At 45.1% G+C, this 21,647-nt stretch overlaps 1 protein-coding gene across 9 annotated transcripts in view; it reads right to left on the bottom strand.

Annotated features, from left to right (window-relative positions):
• RIN2 (Ras and Rab interactor 2) overlaps positions 1-21,647 on the bottom strand; it is a 193,601-nt gene that overhangs the window by 81,650 nt on the left and 90,304 nt on the right. For 2 of the 9 annotated variants that reach the window (XM_065682634.1, XM_065682633.1), the window contains exon 1: positions 21,238-21,369. The exons of 6 other annotated variants lie outside the window; for them this stretch is intronic. The gene's annotated coding sequence lies outside the window, so the exon portion shown is untranslated. One more of the 9 variants, XM_065682632.1, reaches the window with a different exon arrangement.

The following is a 21,647-nucleotide window of genomic DNA, read 5'->3' as shown; positions in this document are numbered from 1 at the left end:
AAGAAAGTATGTGAATTGTGCTCTTGGAGCCCCAATGATCTAATGTTTTACCTATTAGCTATAGAATCAGGTCATCAGAAACATACTACACTTGACACCTTGCTTTTCAGATAGCTCCTAGGGACAAGCAGCTGCTACTCTTCAGTACACAGGTTGCTCTTTCTCCAAGTGTAAGAAGTTAAGACAGTTAAATATACAGTAACCTTATTTCAGCTGAATTCATGATAAGGGCTTAATATTTGACTAACCTGGTAAAAACTGTTAAGACATGTTACCACCTGGGCCACTTGTCAATTTAACCCTTAGCACTAGTTAGGAACAATTTCACCCTTTTTTTTTTTTTGTTGTTTGTTTATCCGAGCTATCAGCATATTTATTAAATGGTAATTTTGTAGACCATATAAACTTGGGCTGTATACCAAACACTACGTTCACAGTACTGGAGAGCTGCACAGTAACACATCCCCCACAACATCCAACCCACAGGATATTACAGCTGTGCAAGCCTGTGCTCAACATTACTGTCCTCAGAGTTCTCACTTATGTGATTACATATTTGCCAGAGGGTTAAGTTACCTTAACAACAGGAAAAGTAGCATCAGGGCAAGAATGACAGCCAAGCCAAGTGCAAGGTCCTACACCTGGGTTGGAGCAATCCCAGGCACAGCTACAGGTTGGGCAAAGAAGAGATTCAGAGCAGCCCTGCAGAGAAGGACTTGGGGGTGTTGACTGATGAGAAACTGAACATGAGCCAGGTTCAGTGTGCGCTCGCAGCCCAGAAACCACCCATGTGCTGCGCTGCATCCAAAGGAGCGTGACCCGCAGGTTGAAGGAGGTGATCCTGCCCCTCTGCTCTGCTCCCGTGAGACCCCATTTGCGCTGGTGGTCCTCAAAATAAGAAGGACATGGAACTGTTGGAACAAGTCCAGAGGAGGCCATGAGGATGATCAGGGGCTGGAGCACCCTTGTATGAAGATAAGCTGAGAACATTGGGGCTGTTCAGCCTGGGGAAGAGAAGGCTGCGTGGAGACCTCAGAGCAGCTTCCAGTATCTGAAGGGCCTACAAGGATGCTGGAGAGGGACTCTTCATCAGGGACTGTAGTGATAGGACAAGGAGTGATGGGTTCAAACTGAAACAGGGGAAGTTTAGGTTAGATCTAAGAAAGAAGTTCTTCACTGTGAGGGTGGTGAGGCACTGAAATGGGTTGCCCAAGGAAGTTGTGAATGCTCCATCCCTGGCGGTGTTCAAGGCCAGGTTGGACAGAGCCTTGGGTGACATTGTCTAGTGTGAGGTGTCCCTGCCCATGGCAGGGGGGTTGGCACTGGATGATCTTAAGGTCCTTTCCATCCCTAACTGTTCTACAATTCTGTGGTTCACTGCTTGCAGCAGTGGAGAAAGCTGCCACCTCATTCTGCAGCACTGGCTAGTGCTGATGCTCACACTGCCAGCAGCCCAGGTTGGCTTGCTTCACAAATCCTGCTGCTACCTTATCCTCCAGCCACTTCTAAAAGAATTAGTCCAGCAATGAAGAGAGCATTTGAATCACACTTCAGATTACATGTGCATCTAAAATGGGACAAATCTAAACAGTACAGCATCATCTTTAAGAGAGAAAGATGGTTTTGCGATTTTGGGAAGTGCATGTGCTGCCTTTGACCACATCTACAGTTCCACTAAGACAACACGTCCCAGCGGTTAATGCACTCTCAAGATTAAAGAAACCAATCCCAAATTGGGTGAGAACTTTGATGTACAATTTTTCTTTGTTTCCAATGAAAATTGGGAACAGTACTGCCCTATCTCACCCCCTTGTCTGGTGTTTTTCAAGGACTAAGCCACTTAGCACTGACAGAGTTTCAGATACTGTAACGATGGGGGTGACACATGATAGTGCTTTACTGTTGTCAGTGCGTATACAGAGGAAAGAAAGGTGTAATCAGGACTGGGACATACCACAAAAAAACAGAAAGAGACCACATAAAAGAAGAATGAGTATCAAAACTGTGTGAGAAGAAAACTCACTTCCAGAGACATACAGACAACCCCAAACCACAAAGAATGTTACACCCCTTGGCACATTTCAGTGAGGTTTCCTTTGCTCTGTAATGCTTTCTGCTAGGAGAGAGCTTCAAGCTGCCTACAACTCCCTAATGGGAAGGGGTAGAGAACAGAACCAAGCTCTTCTCAAAAGCACAGTACTAGAATGACAACAGACAAAAGTCAGTGTAGCACAGGAGCCTTCAACTCAACATAAGAATCACAGAATCACAGAATCCCAAGGGTTGGAAGGGACCTAAAAAGATCATCTAGTCCAACCCCCCTGCAAGAGCAGGGTAACCTACAGTACATCACACAGGAACTTGTCCAGGCGGGCCTTGAATATCTCCAGTGTAGGAGACTCCACAACCCCCCTGGGCAGCCTGTTCCAGTGCTCTGTCACTCTTACAGTAAAGAAGTTCTTCCTGATGTTAACGTGGAACTTCCTATGTTCCAGTTTACACCCATTGCCCCTTGTCCTATCACTGGATATCACTGAAAAAAGCCTAGCTCCATCATCCTGACACCTACCCTTCACATATTTGTAAACATTGATGAGGTCACCCCTCAGTCTCCTCTTTTGCAAGCTAAAGAGACCCAGCTCCCTCAGCCTCTCCTCATAAGGGAGATGTTCCACTCCCTTAATCATCTTTGTGGCTCTGCGCTGGACTCCTTCAAGCAATTCCCTGTCCTTCTTGAACAGAGGGGCCCAGAACTGGACGCAATATTCCAGATGCGGCCTCACCAAGGCTGAGTAGAGGGGGAGGAGAACCTCTCTTGACCTACTAACCACTCCCTTTCTAATGCACCCTAAAAAAAAAGACTTTCACCACAAGTGTGTTCAAGCAGTGGATCAGGGAGCCAGAGAGGCTGAGGTGTCTCCACTTTTGGAGATAACAAAAACTCAGTGGGTCATGATCCCCAGCACCCTGATCTGACTGGAAGGAGGGCTGGACTCACTAATGTCTGGAAGCCCTTTCCAACCCTTGTCAGAATCAGCATACAAACCCAGCAAACTTTACATACAATATCAAGTAAAATATTTGTTTCTCAATGAAGAAAATATTTTCACTAGAGAAGCTATAAAATAACAGCGTTTATGTCTTGATCTATTTGTTTTGCTTTGTGCGCAGAACACACCACAAAAAAATCTTTCACTTAATTAAACCAAACTCATTGCTCTCCAAAGACCTCCCATGTAAATATATCAGAGAGCAAAACACACCTATACCACTTCTCACTGACCTGACCTAGAGAGGATCCATTAGCAATGAATTGATAAGCTACTCCATGTAGAAAGCTTTCATCATGTTTGTCTTGGCTTTAGAGACACACTCCTGCCTGACCAATTTGGTGGCCTTCTATGATGGGGCTACAGAATTGATGGACAAGGGTAAAGCAGTTGATGTCATCTACCTGGACTTATGCAAAGCGTTTGACACTGTCCCACACAACATCCTTCTCTCTAAATTGGAGAGACATCAATTTGATGGATGGACCACTCGGTGGATAAGGAACTGGCTGAACGGCCGCACACAAAGAGTTGTGGTCAATGGCTCGATGTCCAGCTGGAGACCAGTAGGGAGTGGTGTCCCTCAGGGATCGGTGTTGGGAACGGTCTTGTTTAACATCTTCGTCGCTGACATGGACAGTGGGATTGAGTGCGCCCTCAGCAAGTTTGCCGATGACACCAAGCTGTGTGGTCCGGTTGATACGCTGGAGGGAAGGGATGCCATCCAGAGGGACCTTGACACGCTTGTGAGGTGAGCTGATGCCAACCTCATGAAGTTCAACCATGACAAGTGCAAGGTCCTACACCTGGGTCGGAGCAATCCCAGGCACAGCTACAGATTGGGCAAAGAAGAGATTGAGAGCGGCCCTGCAGAGAAGGACTTGGGGGTGCTGGTCGATGAGAAAATGAACATGAGCCGGCTGCAGTGTGCGCTCGCAGCCCAGAAACCAACCGTATCCTGGGCTGCATCCAAAGGAGCGTGACCAGCAGGGCGAAGGAGGTGATCCTGCCCCTCTGCTCTGCTCTTGTGAGACCTCACCTGGAGCATTGTGTGCAGTTCTGGTGTCCTCAACATAAAAAGGACATGGAACTGCTGGAACAAGTCCAGAGGAGGCCACAAGGATGATCAGGGACTGGAGCACCTCCCGTATGAAGACAGGCTGAGGAAGTTGGGGCTTTTCAGCCTGGAGAAGAGAAGGCTGCGTGGAGACCTAATGGCAGCCTTCCAGTATCTAAGGGGGGCCCATAGGGATGCTGGGGAGGGACTCTTTGTCAGGGACTGTAGTGACAGGACAAGGGGTAACGGGTTAAAACTTAAACAGGGGAAGTTTAAATTGGATCTAAGGAGGAAATTCTTTCCTGTTAGGGTGGTGAGGCACTGGAATGGGTTGCCCAGGGAGGCTGTGAGTGCTCCATCCCTGGCAGTGTTCAAGGCCAGGTTGGATGAAGCCTTGTGTGGGATGGTTTAGTGAGGGGTGTCCCTGTCCATGGCAGGGGGGTTAGAACTAGATGATCCTGAGGTCCTTTCCAACCCTAACTATTCTATGATTCTAACTGAGGTAGTTTACGAGAGACTCACCTTCTGCACTAGTATAACACAGCGCTGCTAACCTGTATTAAAAGGCTGCCATCAAGCTCAGAATGTGTAATTTGTTCCTGAAGCACAAGTTGACTGTACAGAGCGGAAAAAACAGACTGAGCCATGTCTGAGTCAGTTCACTGTCATACAAGTGTGCCAACACAGTGAGCAGTATAAACCCCAAAGCACAGAGTTCTTACTGTCCTTTCAGCAATGCCATATACATATCCCAGGAGATGAAATGCCTAGACTTATTTCATAATGTTACTAGGCATTAAACAGAAGAAAAAACAACAAACACCACACACATGATCCCAGGGAAAAACAAACTTCATTTGAGCAGTCTTTATTTCTTGCCTGTTCAAGGATCTGGTTGGGGGCAGGGCAGAGGCATAAATAGGGCAGTCTAACAGTTCTTCAGAACAACGACTACAGACAGCATAATACAACATATTCCCCCTATCTGACCTATTTGGAAAAAAGAGGAAGCTTAAATCCTCAGAATCATGTGAAACACCTGTACATTTCCCATAAGGATCAAGACTATAAGACTGGTTACAGAGTGATTGTTTTATGAGAAAATTCACCCATGACTTTGATCAACTATGTTCTGAAATATTAATTTGATTGTGGCTTTTCATACAACTGAACTACTGCTTATTTCAGGAGCTGGCTGGGCAGATTAATTTGGGAGATGTTTTCTTTTTGAGGGACAAGGGGGTTTCAGATCCTCAAATATTCAGAATCTACAATTTAGTTTATAAATCTGCTTTCACCAAATCTATGAGAAAGCCAAACATGACATATTATTCTGATAAACATTTTTTTAATTTTTTTCTTTCCAACCTATTTCTTTATGGGGAAAAAATAATATATATGTGGAAATAAAAAGGTTATGACACATACCAATGAAACCCAGGAAATTCAGAGCTGAAGGCTGCTGAAGTATCTGTCCCCAGTTAATTCCACCCCACTTCCTGTTTTTTATATACATGCCATGGGATTGACAATGTTAGCCTCAAGCAAGCTTAATTTAGGTTTCCATCTGTGTAACTTCGAAGTCATGTAAACACAGGTCATCCTTCCTGTCCTATGCTGCTCTTCTTGATTCTCCTTCAGATGACAACTGCTCCCTCTGACCTCTCCCTGTAACTTTTCCCTCTGATAACCATCTCTAGTACATCCACCATCTTTCTGTCACTGCTGATTTGCAATTCTTCAGCAACTCAGAGGTTATTGCTGCTTTCCCAGACCGCTTCCCCTTTCCCATCAGGTTGTCCATCACTAGCTCTCTCCTCTCACCCTGTTTATCCTGACCAACACAAGTCTCTCCTACCCCAGGCTGTACATGCAACTTGCCCTCACCCTTGCAGCTGAACCTCCAGGGTGAAACCCCATGACTTTGTCAGCTTTCTTCCCTCTATCTGGAAGTTTTCCATCTACCAGTCCAATTCTCTTCACATTTTACAGTTTCCACTGTTTTTTACTTCCTGCTAAAGCTCTTCTTTTCTACACCTTTCTCCCTAGCTATCTGAATAAGGATCATGAAAGGACAGACGGACATTGTGTTACACAGCATCTACAAGATTTGGCATTTTACATGAGCTTGAGCAGTCTTCTCTTCCCTCCCCTTCTTCCAACATTGCATTTGTATTTAAGATGGTCCCAAGATCATCACCCCAATAACTCACCTATCTGCTGCTTTCCTCAAGTCCCTCAAAATACCAGGACATACACACTCCCATAAATAAAGAGGGAGGTATTGATGCTATGCCAGAACTGGCTCTTACAGTAAAGAGAAAGGCTTAAAGCCTCTTCTAGGCTATCTTCATTCAGACAAGGAAGAAAGAAGGTCCACCCCATCCCTAGATTTGGGGATGAGCAGTTTTCCCTCCTATTTTTGACCCCCCCAGTGCTACAGGAAACATCAATGCCAAATTTTGCTTCTTCGGCAGCATCAGCAGTCACATAGAAACCCATCAGATTACTACTAGAAGTTTCTCTTTCCTTGCTTTTATGAGTTCATAGAAACTACTAGCAGGGGAACTCCTGAAGAACAAGTGTGGGTGGTTTTGATCCTCCACTATTAGTTTACTTGTATAAACAATTTGTTTTCTCTCTCCTCTCTCCTGGGACAAAGTGTTTCAAAATAAGCATTTCAAAAGAGAACAAACCTCATTTGTTGAAATAGTGAAACTGGGTCAAAGTACTGACAACAGCAGATCATTCTGAATTAAAACACATTAGTGACTCCACATTTACTGTATCAGGGGTTACATTATGTACATAGATCAGATAAACAGTCTGCTAGTGTCACTTGGGGGTTTTTCATATCTGAATCAAACACAGTCAAACCCAGAGAGTGAGGCAGCAGTCAGATGTCAAGGTCTTTTCTAGTTTAATTCTTGTTGACACACTGGTACCAGAAGATTACCATGACTGCTAGCAAAAAACATTACCTAGGATTATGTATGGGGAGCCAGGACTAGGGATACTGGGATACAGGTTTACTTGGTCCTTTTACAAATGAAAAATTAAATTGTTTAACAAATTCCACCATTCTCTTTTTGCAGATAATAAAGAGAAAGCTGCCAATGGTGAAAATAGTTCTTGTGGTTACATACCACAGTTTCACGACTTAACAGCATTATTTTATTGCTTCTACAGCTGGTGCCAGTTATTTTTATACAGCTTCTTTGTATAAATTCAGCAACATGAAAAAAAAACAACTTCAAAGTTTATCAACCATTCTTAAAATAAACACCATCAAGTTAATTTCTCTCTTCTTCTGTACCTCAGCTATGATGTTTCCCCTGCACAAACACAAACCCATGTCTCTGGGGAGTCACAAATCTCAAGTAAGTAACTTGACCTGCTGTGACTAAGCTAGGGGAACTCAATCCATCCCTAAAACTCACTATTCTTTCACATTCTGCCTTCCTTCCAAAACCATAGCAACAGAAGGCAAATCACAGGGGAAATAATCACCTTTCTTTCATAGCTGGTGGCCATGACCTCACCTGGGTAGGACCACTGTATTTCCTCCTACTTGCAAAGTCCTAGCCCAACCCCTACTGCAGCAGGTGAACATGAACAATGCGCAGCGAAGAGCTGGTACTGGCTTCCTCCTAAAGACAGAAATCAAGCAAAGTCCATTATTTTTCCCAAGGCCTGCACAAAGGGCAACTGGAGCTGTCCAGAAACACCTGATGAGGCCAACACCCCCTACCCCCCAAGGAATGAACTGACATTTGATACTGAGTATCCCCTGACAACCAGGAAAGCTAAGCCTTGAAGGACTGCTGGTCCACTTTTCCCACCCCCTCCTTTACCAGCCCAGAGGGGCTGTTAACAATCAGCTGAGTTTCCTAATGCCATTACAGGGTTCAAAAAGAAGCAAAGCTCTTTCTCTTGCCTTTAAAGCCCAAAGTGTAACAGAAGCAGATGCTGTCAGCTGCCAGTCTGACTGCATCCAGCTCATGTTTCCCACATTTATGCTTCCTTGAAGGGCTAGAACCCATTTCTTTCTAATTCCCCCTTCAGATAAAAGTTATATTCTGCAGAATATAACTGCAGTGGCTCCTCTCTTGTCCAGGCAATCTACTGTTTGGCAATGCATAGCGGAAAGAGACCCAGACTATAACTCAGTTCTAAAACATCTAATCCACTTTCACTCTTGTGATTCCATTTCTCCTTCCACACTTTGGCCATCCTTTCAGTGACATCTTACTGTAAGCTTTCTACTGTTGCTTCCTTATACAGCATCAAACACTGACTGCCTGATGCCAGCACTGCAAATGCAGCTGCAATAGCTACTTGTCTAAAGCCTGCATGCTCAGCGAATTTCAACTACTTTTGCTTGTGAATCTCTTTATCAGAAACACATTTCAAGCCCACAAGCACTTTCAAACAGCTCCATGCTTCTTAGCAGCTTGCCACCAAAAAGCACCTCAACCCATTCTCCTCAAATGCAGAAATTCATACAGAAACATACCCTCCTTGAACTTGTACGTTTCACACCTACATATGTAGATGCTAGACTAGAAATGGGTTTAAGCAGCCAAGGAAGTAACATATTGTCTTCAATTAAAAGCTGGCAAGCTTGAGACAAAAGGTTTCAACTGACAACCAGCTTTCTATGCTAGCATCTGGACAGTGGCTGAATAAAAGAAAGGGATTCCATAAAATGCTCAGTCATCCTACAGGCATCATACATCATGAACTTTGCCAAAACTTCACATGACCTACCTTTCTTTGGAGATTGTACATCCAAACTAAGTAGGGCTTTACAGATGTCAGGGATAGTGTATACAACCTGTAAGTTGCTAGACTTGGTGGTTTATTTTTGTCAGGACCTTTACTCTAGCTTCAAGAGTTAAAAGTGACCTGTTGGCCTATGCTGCATTAATGCTCATCTAACAAAGTGTGTCAATTAGGAAAAGCACAGAGAAAAACTGAAGAACCGTTCATAGCTAAAATCATACATATATAAACCTCTTGCTGAATGGAACGATTACTGAGCATGAGCTGAACCAATGATCTACCTTTCCTAATTTGTTGTCCCTTTAATGCACCAGATATCCCAGTAAAGTGTTCCAAATGAAGATTTCCGCTAGCAAAGTGAAGGCTTTCTTCCCATTTTGCTGGGCCCAAAGGGCACGCTCCCCCCCTCAACACAGAGGAAACACTTGTAACCAGTGTTACCAGCCCATCCTTGCCAAGAAGGGAAACATCCTTACAAACAGAGCTGTGCAGGGAACTCAACTTCCACCTGTATGTGGGAAGTATAAAGACCAATAAAGCAAAAACCCAAGGAGTCTTCCCATAATAAATTATGCACTGCCTACTAGCAGAAGTTTTAACTGCAGCAATAAACATAGAATCACAGAATAGTTAGGTTTGGAAGGGATCTTAAGATCATCTAGTCCCAACCCCCTTGCCACGGGCAGGGATACCTCACACTACACCATGTCACCAAAGGCTCTGTCCAACTTGCCTTTGAACACTACCAGGGACAGAACATTTACCACTTCTCTGGGCACCTTGTGCCAGCACCTCAGCATCCTCACAGTAAAGAACTTTTCCTTTATATCTAACCTGAACTTCCCCTGATTTAATTTGAACCCATCACCCCTTGTCCTATCACTATAGTCCTTGATGAAGAGTCCCTCCCCAGCATCCCTGTAGGCCCCCATCAGATACTGGAAGGCTGCTATGACATCACCACGCAGCTTTTCTTCTCCAGGCTGAACAGCCCCAACTCTCTTAGCTTTGTTTGTGAAGGAAGAGGTGGTATGAAACAATGTGTTGATAGTAAGATTACTTTCTTCAATTCACTGCTTCCAAGTTAGTGTCTCCATCCAGGTATCCTTAGTTAAACTTACTACTCAGCTTATCCCAAGGCCCAAGACTTGTCTTTAGTTTTACATTTCGCACTTTAGTGGTATAACCAAAAGCCTACCATGATCATTAGGTGGTCAGCATTAGAACTAATGATATTCTAGTCATTATTAGAACATCATTAGTAACTATTGAAAGACAACTATCACCTACTGTCTGTTTTTAAACATGTAAACCAGCTTTAATTGCTAAGCAAAATACAGAACATTATAAATCAACACAGGGAGCACCAGTGAAATTGACATAATATTAGGTATTGCTTGGCCTGAAATAAACCTTAAATAAAAGACTGAGCTTTGACATGGCTGTGATACTAATTAAAACAAAAATGCCTCTAGCTCACTGTGGAGTAGTGAACGCAATGGTTCTCAAGTCTAGACTAGGGCCTGGCAAATAGAAGACTACCAGCAGTAAAGGAAAATGCTCGGTGTGTCTGCCAAAAGGGAGTGCACATGCAAGTATACTGTCGTTAGCAAGGAACAAGGCATACAAGATAGAGCTAAAACACTTCACTGGCTTCCAGAGCTGCTGTTAACCACATGGGAAATACACTAGAAGTGATAGCTAACATATGCCCAGTCATTCATTAAATACCAGCGGATGAAATAATGCTTTTCATATAGACATCAAAAAACGAATCCACACTATAATAAGCAAAATATTTATCTTGGCAGATCATACCTTCTAGAAAAAAAAATTGAAATAAATATTTTAAGGGACATGCTGTAAAGCAAACGCTGAGAATATCTTTCTAGTGAAGACAAAATGATGAGCTGTGCTTTCATCCATGCAACACACACGACTTAAGAATTCTTATGGCACCACTAAATAGAAAATTTGAATTAACCAAAGGGAAGCTGCTCACTCAATTTTGTTAGTTTGTTAGAGGATGTAGGGAGGCAATTAGGACAGCTAAGGCCTCCTTGGAACTCAATCTTGCTAGTCGGGTTAAAGACAATAGAAAGGGCTTCTTCAAATACATAGCAAATAAAACTAAAACAAGAGGCAATATAGGCCCACTGCTGAACGAAGTGGGTACCCTGGAGACAGAGGATATAAAGAAGGCAGAGGTGCTGAATGCCTTCTTTGCCTCTGTCTTTACTCCTGCAGACTCTCCCCGAGGGCCCCGGATTTCTATAGCCCCAGAAGGAGTCAGGACAAAGGAGGAGTTTGCTTTGGTAGATGAGGATTGGGTTAGGGATCAGCTATGCAAACTGGACATCTGTAAATCGATGGGTCCGGATGGAATGCACCCACGGGTGCTGAGGGAGCTGGCGGAGGTCATTGCTAGGCCACTCTCCATCATCTTTGGTAAGTCGTGGGAAATGGGCGAGGTGCCTGAGGATTGGCGGATGGCAAAGGTCACACCAATCTATAAGAAGGGCAAGAAGGAGGACCCGGGTAATTATAGACCGGTCAGCCTTACCTCCATCCCTGGAAAGATGATGGAACAACTTATTCTTGACTCCATCACTAGGCATATCAAGGATGAGGGGGTCATTAAGAACAGCCAACATGGTTTTATGAGGGGGAAGTCATGTATGACCAACCTTATAGCCTTCTATGAGGAAGTGACTAGGTGGAGGGATGATGGTAGAGCGGTAGATGTGGTTTTTCTTGATTTCAGTAAGGCATTTGATACTGTCTCCCACAGCATCCTCATAGATAAGCTGAGGAAGTGTGGGCTTGACGATCAAGTAGTGAGGTGGATCGAGAACTGGTTGAAAGGAAGAAGGCAGAGAGTTGTGGTCAATGGCGCAGAATCTAGCTGGAGGTCTGTGACTAGTGGAGTTCCTCAGGGGTCGGTGCTGGGACCGGTGCTGTTTAATATTTTCATCAATGACCTGGATGAGGGAACTGAGTGCGCCCTCAGCAAGTTTGCTGATGACACAAAACTGGGAGGAGTGGCTGACACACCAGAGGACTGTGCTGCCATTCAGCGAGACCTGGACAGGCTGGAGAGTTGAGCGGGGAGAAACTTGATGAAATTTAACAAGGGCAAGTGTAGAGTCTTGCATCTGGGGAAGAACAACCCCATGTACCAGTACAGGTTGGGGGGTGACCTGCTGGAAAGTAGTGAAGGGGAAAGGGACCTGGGGGTCCTGGTGGATAGGAGGATGACCATGAGCCAGCAATGTGCTCTTGTGGCCAAGAAGGCAAATGGCATCTTAGGGTGCATTAGAAAGGGAGTGGTTAGTAGGTCAAGAGAGGTTCTCCTCCCCCTCTACTCAGCCTTGGTGAGGCCGCATCTGGAATATTGCGTCCAGTTCTGGGCCCCTCTGTTCAAGAAGGACAGGGAATTGCTTGAAGGAGTCCAGCGCAGAGCCACAAAGATGATTAAGGGAGTGGAACATCTCCCTTATGAGGAGAGGCTGAGGGAGCTGGGTCTCTTTAGCTTGCAAAAGAGGAGACTGAGGGGTGACCTCATCAATGTTTACAAATATGTGAAGGGTAGGTGTCAGGATGATGGAGCTAGGCTTTTTTCAGTGATATCCAGTGATAGGACAAGGGGCAATGGGTGTAAACTGGAACATAGGAAGTTCCACGTTAACATCAGGAAGAACTTCTTTACTGTAAGAGTGACAGAGCACTGGAACAGGCTGCCCAGGGGGGTTGTGGAGTCTCCTACACTGGAGATATTCAAGGCCCGCCTGGACAAGTTCCTGTGTGATGTACTGTAGGTTACCCTGCTCTTGCAGGGGGGTTGGACTAGATGATCTTTTTAGGTCCCTTCCAACCCTTGGGATTCTGTGATTCTGTGATTCAATGGTGGAGCCTCATTTTCAGTCCAATTAAATAAGCCAAAAATTGCAAGCAATGCATAAAATGAAGATCACTGATACAAGTTTGAACTGGGGCTTTCTGCATAAGTCCTTGTGACATGGTGGTGAGACTCAAACATCGCTGCTGTGCAATAGCTTTTGCTCATTGTTCTTATTGTATTAAAATAAGTGGAGTGTATCAAAATAAGTGGAGTGCATCAAAATAAGTGGCGCGCATCAAAGTAAGTGGAGCGCATCAAAATAAGTGGAGTCACAGTCTACTTCTCACAGGGCAGGGCATGCAGGGATGGCACCTTTCTGGGACATGGGCTCGGGGCTAGTAGACTCCTGACCCACATTCCTAATTGACTCTGCAGTTTCCCCAAGTCCAACACACTTAATCAGTGGAAAAGTTTACTCACGGCTCAATTTCTAAAATTCTGGATATTTAAAAGCAGTTTATGAAGACCTCAGCAGCAATTCTCAGGTCTAACACACATTCAGAGGAACACTTCAGGGTATGAGTTCTACTGCAGCTAGCATATAAGTTCACACTACTAGCAGCAAAGGTCACAGGGCTAAAATTCATACTCGTGACTTGCACTTCCTAAAACTGAACTCTAACTTTTGAAATTACCACCATTTTAAACAGCTGTCTCTAGACAGATGCTAGTAAAACCTATGTACAAAGTTGGGGTTATACTGTGGCACACAGGCAGACAACTTAAATGATCCAGGGCACCCTGAAGGTTCCAGACAGGCAAACCAAACAGGCATAGCCCTTAGGAAACACATTGCCAAAACGCTGGCTTCCTCTCCCAAGCTATTCAAAGTGTTCAAATTACGATTTTTCATCTTGCATTAACTACTGTGAACACAGTGAACAAATTATAATTTTTTTAAATCCCCAGCTTTAGCTAAAATAGCTTATTATGACAATTCACTGAGTGCTGGCATCTCATAGTTGCCAGTATCTGTTTTCCTCAGTTACAGTCTCAGCAAGTAATGCATTTTAAAGCATTGCAAGGCTTCACCTGCAAAAGAATGCGTGTTTATTGTTGTGAAGGTTATGGTTTGGTTTTGTGGTTGTATTAAACAGGAAAAAAGAAAAAAAAAAGAAAAATAAAGTTAGAAAAACTAAACTTTTTTGCAAAAAGTGTTGAGCAGTTTCCCCCACAAGCAGATCCTAAATGGAAGTAGTCTGGGCCTTACTTCCTTCCTAAGTTAAAGTCATCACAAAGTTCACTCACAGAATTAGCACGAAGGTCGAGTAAAAGGCAGCACCTTGCCACATCAGCCCAGGCTGAGCTGGAAAACAACAGCTGGCGATTCTGCCCATTTCTCCATGCAGGAGAAACCACTCCATGGCCAAACTTTTGGCTTTTGCCTTAAGCACCTGAATGGGCATCTGCAGGGCAGGAAGACAAAAGAGGATACTCTTCTATGGTAAACAGCATTTCTCCACACACTGACTCAACGTGCTGCTCTGATCACTCACTCATACTTGCCTCCTGCCATCCTCACATGGTCCACAGCTCTGAATCTTCATCTGAACCATTAAGCTGAGTAAGGAACACAACCAGTCCAGTCAAGCAAATATTTCCATCGCTTTCTACACATTCATTCTCAATGTATTTAAATATATGCTTTGGCACATGCTCAAAAAGTATCCTATATTAAGAGAAATTATTGAGCAAAGGATTAAGTGGAAGACAAGGCTATGGATCCAGAGGCAAGTTAAAAAAGGGCGTGCCAGCAAGTGTAACACACAGCATGTGTGAAAGATAAACCCATAAGACTTTGGGAATATGCTTTGCTGTTTAATATTTTCATCAATGACCTGGATGAGGGAACTGAGTGCACCCTCAGCAAGTTTGCTGATGACACAAAACTGGGAGGAGTGGCTGACACACCAGAAGGCTGTTTTGCCATTCAGCGAGACCTGGACAGGCTGGAGAGTTGGGCGGGGAGAAACTTGATGAAATTTAACAAGGGCAAGTGTAGAGTCTTGCATCTGGGGAAGAACAACCCCATGTACCAGTACAGGTTGGGGGTTGACCTGCTGGAAAGTAGTGAAGGGGAAAGGGACCTGGGGGTCCTGGTGGATAGGAGGATGACCATGAGCCAGCAATGTGCTCTTGTGGCCAAGAAGGCAAATGGCATCTTAGGGTGCATTAGAAAGGGAGTGGTTAGTAGGTCAAGAGAGGTTCTCCTCCCCCTCTACTCAGCCTTGGTGAGGCCGCATCTGGAATATTGCGTCCAGTTCTGGGCCCCTCTGTTCAAGAAGGACAGGGAATTGCTTGAAGGAGTCCAGCGCAGAGCCACAAAGATGATTAAGGGAGTGGAACATCTCCCTTATGAGGAGAGGCTGAGGGAGCTGGGTCTCTTTAGCTTGCAAAAGAGGAGACTGAGGGGTGACCTCATCAATGTTTACAAATATGTGAAGGGTAGGTGTCAGGATGATGGAGCTAGGCTTTTTTCAGTGATATCCAGTGATAGGACAAGGGGCAATGGGTGTAAACTGGAACATAGGAAGTTCCACGTTAACATCAGGAAGAACTTCTTTACTGTAAGAGTGACAGAGCACTGGAACAGGTTGCCCAGGGGGGTTGTGGAGTCTCCTACACTGGAGATATTCAAGGCCCGCCTGGACAAGTTCCTGTGTGATGTACTGTAGGTTACCCTGCTCTTGCAGGGGGGTTGGACTAGATGATCTTTTTAGGTCCCTTCCAACCCTTGGGATTCTGTGATTCTGTGATTCTGTGATTCAACAAAATCAGGGTCAAAAAGCCCTGAAGTTAATTACTGGAAAACACGGATTTGTATTCAGCAAATATAAAGCAGAAACCAAAGACATCATTTTGGACAAATAAAATAAAATAAAAATTAAAAGTCCAAAAAGTTTGGGGTTTGTTGTTTGGGGTTTTTTTTTCTTTTCCTTTACAAGCCACTTATGAGACCATGTTTAGAGCACTGCATTTAGTCCTGGGCATTTGCCCAGATGACATTCACATTCTGGAGCCAGTGGAGTGAGGAACAGTTGATTTGGGGAGTTATTTTTGGAGGGGTTTGTTTTTGTTTTGCTTTGGTTTTGTTTGGTGTTTTCCTGAGAGAAGCCCCTCAATAAAGCTGTTTCTGCCCCTAAGGCTGTATACGTGGGTTTGAGGAGGGGACTGTTCTCATCCCTCACCAGAGGCAATTTGCAGCGCTCCATTCGTTGTAATGGAGCATGTCATTTGCAGCTAAGGATTTGTCCCTTAGTTTTTAAATAACATACAAAATGATTCAGTGCCTCCAGCCTTTTCAGAATTCTAGAAGATTACACCAGCTTCTGTGTACAGCAGGGTTTTTACTCTTCAGAGACAAGTCGTATGTAAGACACCTTCCAAGACCATTTATAAGGCTATCTATCTTGGAAACCCTGTTCCAAGATAGGGAAGAAAAACGCAATTCCTTTGTCTCAACCAACCCTATTGTTGTACATCATCCTCACAGGCCAGAATACTCCATGTTGCAGCATCATTAATAGTCTTTTCATGCAACAGCCACACAAATGGGTTCACCAATTCCAAATCATACATGATGATTAGATATCACAAAATACTGTTATTCCTGCCAGAGGACTAGTAGGACTCTAACTTCCTTTTGCTACTTTCACTCTACCATGGCGACATCTTCACAAATCTCTCCTATTCACACTGTCAGCAGAATCCTATCAGCTTCGAAGAGCACAGTATGGCAATAATGTGTAGTTTTCAACTGAGTTGTTTACAGCATTGCAAAAACAACCCCAGAATGAGTCTAAGAGAATGTGATGACAGCTCCACAATTTCTTTTCCTTTATGTGTAAGTAACTTCTCTCTGCTGATCTCAAGGCAGAAAAATAAAACCACCAAAAATACACACCTGCTTTATCAGGCAGCTTCTTTTCAAAGCATTGCAGTAGACAGATGACTATTCTCAAATAACTGCAAATCAAACTAACTTAGATTGAATAGCATATAAAAAAGTATATGTATACTTCAACTTCTCCTAAGAACACAACAAATGCATATACTACCAGTCTTGCACTTACAAGACCATAAATTTCAGTCACTTTTCTTAGAGAACACATTTAAATCTTTCTGCAAGCTTTCGATAAATATGTGAGGAAAAAAAATCCCACAACCCAAAATGGACAGATACAGGTTTATCCATCCTGCAAAATGTTTTATTTTATTTAGAAGAGTTAAGCATGGGCTTCACAGATATAGGCTTATAAAAACTACAGAAATAAACAAAAAGTCACAAGGAGAAAAACCAAGCCCTTGGGCCTGATTCAGCATTTGCATGAATTCTAGAGCAACTCCCTTGAAGTTAATGGGGTTAGTATAAAACTTACTGTCAAAGAGAGGAGAATTAGTTCCACCATGGGGTGACATCTTGCCAAATGGCCTGTGTTGCACAAACACCTTCCTGTCACTCTGCTCTCACGGGGTGGGCTCCACATGCAGAGCTCGCAAAGCAGCAGCACGTGCTTTACACACGCTTTTCACAAGGGCTGCCATGACTGGGCCTAGCAGTGCAGTGCCTGGATGAGGAAAGGACTTGTGCTTCCACACTGCACAAACCTTCATCTCCATCTTGACAACCTCATCATCTGCTGGGAGAGCAGATGCTTTTCAGGACAGGAGGTCCAGTGTAGAGGCGGCCATGGGCTGAGACTCACCATGATGCCTGGCAAGTCCTTCATCACCTTTCATTTCTACGTCAGTGTTGTGGAACAAAAAGGCAGACGAAAGACTGCACATGTTTGTCTTGATCTGTCTAAAAGATGCTCTCTAAACCAAAAGAAGCTGGGTTACAGAACACCTCTCCTTCCAAGTAAGTATCACACAGGGCCCAGACCAAAAACAGGATCAGACCACGTAAGCACTTCAGTCTACAGCCAAGAATGCAAAGTGGTAGCAGCCACCCTTCCACAAACAAACACTTTGCATCTCACAGCAGTCAAGAGACTAAGAAAATCCTACATCCCTTCCAGCCCCTTTCTTCTTGGTCCCATTCAAACTGCAAACACTCAGACTCCTGAATAGGTATGGTAGGCCAGACTGCCTTAGGATTGGGTAACGGCAGGTGGTGAAACATCAGATAAAGCTGATGATTGTAAGTGGTCTTACTCTAGGTCATAAGCACCACAAATGCCAAGAAGTGGATGTGACATCCTTTCCAGCTCTCAGAGTATGTTCCATAAGAAGACATGGGATAACTGTATTGCATCTAAGTGTCTTGCTGCAGAGTTTCTTGAGTCAGGAAAATTTTCAGTGTTCTAAATTAAGGTATATATTGGAAATTGGAGCCTCATATCCTTCCAATACCTGCTACACTATATCACTCCTGTGCTCACTTTTTTTTTTTTACACAATGACTCAATTTAACGCAGGGTGCCAAATATTTAGTTACGCTTCTGTCCCCTCTCCCAGTACACACTGAATGTGCCAATTGAATGATAAGTGACCGGAACAACAACAAAAAAAATGCTTTAACTGGTAACACATGACTCTGCTTTGCATTCTTCCCAAGCAACTCTTAAGTAAGGAATTTTAAAGGTTTTTCTGAGACACATCTTGATAAATCACCAATTACAGATTAGAGGTATGTAAACCTCTTATTTTCAAGATCTGTATGCTATGGCAAGTATTTAGAGCCACACACAAGCTCTGCACAACCATGGAGCCTACAATACACATGACCACAGAACTAGCTTTCTGTACATTGCTCCAGCCTATGCTTGGAGTCACTACTTCTGGAAGGCGAGACCACAATTTTGCTGTTGAGCCCCTTTCAGCTCCTGATCCAGAGCCCCTCAGTGATCCTACAGGGCTAAAAAGCTGTGAGAGTGGTTTGATAACATGATTTAAGAAAAGGACTAAGACCGTATCTACTCCATGTAGTACCCTCTCAACTTCCTCCTACTGATGGGAGATGAATGAGTTACTTATCACTACAATGTGACAGCTGCATTATTCTCGTAGCAGTGAAATATTTAGTCACCCTACTGTTTGTTCCGTGTCTTAGTAACTATGTTTGATCTATCTTTAGAAACAATCCAAAACCGCCTCTGAGCCTTAAGTAAAAGAGCTCGTAATCTTCTACATTAGACATGCTTCAGAGCAACAGGAGCCAATGTTCCTGGTTCTATTAGCCACAGACCTCAACACAGTTGATCACAGACTGCATGCTTCAACCTCCCAGCATCTACCGAGGGGGACACTGGAGTATTTTCACACGGAGACCATGACACACTTCCCTGTAGGGCCTCAGAGCTGGAGCAAGGGACACCAAGTTGGCTGAGAGTGCAAAAGGGTGAGAGAGCAATCCACCAAAGTCAGCCACAAGAGCCCCTTGACACACCTTATCCAGCTGTGCCAGGAGCACACACACATACTTCTCACGGGCCACAGAGCCCTTGACAACTGAATTTGAACTCCTGAAATAAATAAAACCCAAACAAACACCACAGTTGGGCCACCTCTGCTCTGAATAGATGATGCGTTCCTGGGTTTGCACCTTGTTCAGCACAAAAGTTTCTCAATCCACCAGAAATTTTTCAAGCAGCCTGAAAATCCTGAAGCTTAACAGGATCAGCTTCTCAGCACAGAATAATATTTATGCTAGCTGTCCTTTCAAAGGCTTAGCTGGAGAAGAAACTTGCATTACAGCTACTGTACAACCCAGCCTCAACAGGCTTACCTACCAGGGAAACTTTACGCTGGTAGCCCATTTACAACAGCACTGTTGGATCCCAAATCTGCTGAGGGGCAAAACCAAACAAAAAATCCAAATATTTACAAGTTAAGCAAATATAAACAGACTGAAACCTACAGAAATCCCTTGAAGAGGAAAAGTCAGCCTCAAAACCCACTTGGTGAGTGTATTCCAAGCAACATACTGGAATCTTGTTCCATGCAGCTCTTCCATCACCATTTTCACAAGAGTCAATATTGCTGATATTCTTGGTAATTACTTCTTAGCTAATGTTTTTAATTAACACAAAGAATGAGGCAGGAGATTGAATACAAATCCTCTCAATGAAACTAAAGGCACCCTAGGATCACATATGATAAAATACAGGGAACTGTTCCACATAAATGTTTTCAGAATCACAGCACAATTTTCTTGTGTAATGTAACTGACAACTCTATTTATCAGTCTTCCTGCTCAATTAATTATTTGGGTCCCAAGTAACCTATTAACAATCAAATATTTAAAAGCTAAATAGATCTAAAACCAATGAAATGTAACATAGATGTGGCCTGTGGAAACGCAAGAGCTTGGTTCAACAGCTATACCAATATATTTTATCCCAGCAAAACAGAGTCAGTGCAGACATAGCTGAGTTGAAGACAGAATTCCTGTGGAATGGCACAGTCTAAAGCTTCAAGTACTTGCCTTTATGAGCACTGCCTCATCAGCCTTACAGCCTACACCTGGCCAATAGCGCACTTCTGCAAATGCAATAACTCCAGTCAAACAGTCCAGTCACTTGTCAGGTCCCTCAGCTGTTCCAAACAAGCTATATTCTAACAGAGAAAGGGCATTCTTGCAAGCACTGTCCTGTCCCCGCCCCCCCACCCCAGAGCTTTTGAACAAAGAAATACCAGGTGGAAATCATGCTTTATGCAATCCTCAACACAGCTGAGCTGGCAAAGGCACATAAAGCTGTTCCTTACTTATAAGGGCATTCGAGTAAGACTTTAGGAAATAAGCAAATACAAGAAATGAGAGCTAAATAGCTTGGAAAGATCATACAACAAAGGAACCAAGCTAACAGATGAAAGTACACCTTCTTTTCTGCATTTATCACATTGGACCTGTGTGACTGAAAATAAACTTTTATCAAAATACTTACAAGGAAATATCTAAGAAAAGGAACTGACAAAACACATGTCGTATCCCCATGTTTTGGGCCCTGGGAAGCCCTAATCCAGTCAGAAAAGCAATGCAGATGCCCACACTGAGAACTCTTCATTCAGCCTTGCTCAGCTACTGTTGACAGTGTGTACGGCATACTGCCCGCAGGCCCTAAACGGGGTTAGCACCGAACTGCAAACATGCACTAAGCTTTCCCTTCCAAGGCTGTACGGCTTAGTCACACAGATGACAGCAGCAGGAGGGGGGTGGGATGGACGGCGCAGCTGGAAGCAGCCGATGAGGGTCCCCCGGCAGGCAGCGGGGTGCCCGGACAGGGCACGGCGGGGCGGGCGGTGGCCCCGAGCCCCCGTGCAGAGGCCTGGCACGGAGTAGGGAGCAGCATCCCGGTGCGCGCAGGCCCGGGACCACATTCCCCGGGACCGGCCGCAGGGAGACGGGGCCCGGCCCGGCCCTGCCTTGGCCGCGGCAGAGGCAGCCCGGAGGAGGGAGGAAGGGACGAGGAAGAGGGACCGGCTGCAGCCTGGCTCCTCACCTGCGTCCCGGCGGGGCGGAGAGCGACGCGTCCCAGCGCCGCGCACCTTCGCGGCCCTCGCGTCCCGCGGTCCGCTCGCTCCCGTGGGGCAGCAGCTTCGAGCGGCCCCTCCCCCCGCGCCGCGGCCCCGGAGCCCCACCCGGCCCTCACCTCGCGCCGCCGGGCAGCAGCGGCAGCGCTGGGGGGAGCCGCCCCCGGCCGGGCCGAGGCACGGGGAGCGGCCGCCGCTTTGTGCCCGCCGCTCGGCTCGGGCCGCCCGTCCCGTCCCGTCCCCCCGGAGCCGGCACCCTCCTGGGGCCAGGCGCCTGCGCCCCGCGCCCGGCCCGCCCCCTGCAGCCGCACGGCAGCGCTGGGGGCGCGGTCAGCGCCCGGGCTGCGCCGCGGCGGGGGCTCTGCCGGGGGCTCTGCCG

The sequence above is a fragment of the Lathamus discolor genome, chromosome 5, assembly GCF_037157495.1.
Source record: "Lathamus discolor isolate bLatDis1 chromosome 5, bLatDis1.hap1, whole genome shotgun sequence".
NCBI lineage: Eukaryota > Metazoa > Chordata > Aves > Psittaciformes > Psittacidae > Lathamus > Lathamus discolor.
The sequence above is the reverse complement of the archived record's forward strand: the minus strand, read 5'-3'. Positions and strand labels throughout refer to the sequence as shown.